Source organism: Nestor notabilis, unplaced genomic scaffold (assembly GCF_000696875.1).
Source record: "Nestor notabilis isolate BGI_N333 unplaced genomic scaffold, ASM69687v1 scaffold24787, whole genome shotgun sequence".
Lineage (NCBI taxonomy): Eukaryota > Metazoa > Chordata > Aves > Psittaciformes > Psittacidae > Nestor > Nestor notabilis.
The window spans coordinates 4,751-7,219 of record NW_009937258.1 but is presented as its reverse complement, the minus strand read 5'-3'; positions in this window follow the sequence as shown (position 1 = coordinate 7,219).

Genomic DNA, 2,469 nt, shown 5'->3' with positions numbered 1-2,469 from the left:
AGGACCCGTACTGGGAAACAGCCAGGTTCAGGTTTCTCCAGGCTTTTCCAGAGCAAATTCCTTCCAAGAACAAACCCGTCAGCAAATTCTTAGGGAAACGGTTGCAGCTGCATGCAGGAAGGATGAGGGGCTCTCAGCCAGCCCAAGAGCAGTGGTTGGGTGGCAAGGGATGCTCCAGTCCCTAAGGCTGCCATGGTGTCCCTGACCACAGCCTGCCAGTTCCCTTCTCCTGCAGGAGCCAGGATCTGGCAGGACTGGATGCTTCCCGGCTCCTTCCCTGCTGGGATTTTTCCAGCAGTCTCATCCAAGGGCAGTTCGTATAACCTGGACCAGGAATCAAATAGGCAGCAGGGGCTGCATTCCCAGGGATGACCCCGCTCTGCCCGGTCCCCGGCTCACATGGCTATGCTAACTTTGACACCTCGGTTCCCACCTCCCTGTGACGTGCCGAGCTCCCCCTCACCCCTGACCCGCAGCAAACGGGAGCACCCCTTAAACGTCCCTGCCTGCTCCCCGCACTACCTGCGGGGCTGATCCGGCAGAGAGATGCAGGCAGGCGGTGCGGGCAGGATGTGCAGGCAGGCGATGCAGGCAGCAGGCTGCGGGGTCTCTGCTGCCACCTCCAGGGCATTGCTGGCCTCGTCGCTGTCCCCTTGCAGTGACACTGACCCTAGAGGCCTGCGGACCCTGGAGCAATGCACGGCCACCTCAGCCCCCCCTTCTATCTCCCTGCACCCCAAAACAAGCCTCCCCCGCCATGAATCCACCCTGGGGGCCCTCACCGCAATGTAGTGTCCTGAAGGGCTTGTGGACCCTCTGCTCAGCCTGCCCTCGGTGCATAGCCCCCCAGCTGGGGTATACACTCCAGAGAGTGCTGCCAGCTCAGTGGTACCATGCCCTGTGCTCAGTGTCACCTTCGCCACATCCCTTTTCCCATTCTCTTCCAGCGCCAGTGGGGCTGGGACACAGTGGGGGAAGGTGACCCAACACCAGTGCCCCCAGCACCCGCTGCCACCAGGGATGGGAGCTGGGGAGGGGGAGCCTGTCCACCCCCCCTGCAAGAGGCTGCCCATTTCCAGGCGTCATTAAAGAGCAATTAGCTGGAAATTAAGCTGAGAACAAGTATTGATTAGCTCATTAAGGCTGGGGGAGCCGGCTGTGGTGGTAGGAATTGCTGCTGCTCGCCCTCATTACGGGCAAGGTTAAAGCTTGCGGTCAGGCAGCTCATTAAAAATGCCAGGGACCAATCGATGTCCCCAGCCCAGCACTGCCCAGCACCTCTGGGGACACCCAACTGCTGCCTTCTGGGGACTGGCCCGTGACCTCTGGGATGAGCCAGTTTGGGAAGGGCCTGAGCATCCTTGCTCGCTGCCTCCAATGCTGCATCGTGGGCTCCCCCACAGAGGCAGCCATGCTGCCTTTGGGCTTGTCAGCCCCCCAAAAGTCACTGGTCAGGGGGTCATCTTTCTCTCCCCACCAGAGCTGAATTTGCCAGGTCTCAGCTCAGCTCAGCTTAGTCCGTTTGTGTGGGCTGGGGACAGACCAAAAGAGATGTCAGGGATGGGATGAAGCAGCTGGGGACATGGAGACAGGCAAAAGACATTCAGTGGCTCTGTGTGGCTGAGTGCTGCCATGTTACCCTGCTGTGCACCCCACTACCACAGCTCTGGGAGTTATTGGGGTGAGCCCAGGCCCTGCCATCCTGAGCCACTGTGTCTCCAGTCCCATGTCCCTCCAGTGTCCTTCCCATCCCCATCTCTGCCTCTTGCAGCCACCAGGAGCCAGGGCCAGCCGGTGCACGTATGGAGGGTGTCCCTGCACAGGCCGGTGGTTCCGGGGGTGGCAGGTGTCGTCATTATTTTTGTTTTCTTTACACTGCCCTGGAAATATATTGTATTCTCAGCTAATCCCGTTCAATTACACCACAATAAAACACATAATAAAAACGTAATTCATTTTTCCTGAGCGCTCCATCTCCCTGTGTCTTGGCAAGCTATTAAAAATTTGTCTTCATTTTTCTGGCAAGAGCCTTGTACCTTTTCATCTTTAATTTATGAGAGCAGAATAGCTACTGACAAGCCCTTATTGCACGGCAAGGGGCTGCATTATTTATAAGCCGCCAATGGCTGGCTCAGGGGAGATATTTGCAATATGCCGGGGCCGGCAGAAGGAGGGGGACAGATCCCTGATGCACTTGTCCCAGTCTGCTCCCCCACCCTGGGTGGGTGCTAGCTGCAGATGTCCTCCTGAGGGGAGCACCCCAAGCCCCTGCCCACCAGGGAAGCTGTGGCACAGGGTGGCTATGGGCTGCTGGTCTCTTATGTCACCAGCTGCTGCATCTGCCCATCTTGGGCTTTGCAGTGACTCTTGTTCCTCCATCCTTCGGCACAGGGGTCATTGGAGCATGGTTCCCTCCATCCCTCCTCTCCCTGCATGGATATCCATCACTCCTGACTACCCTGGCCAGGA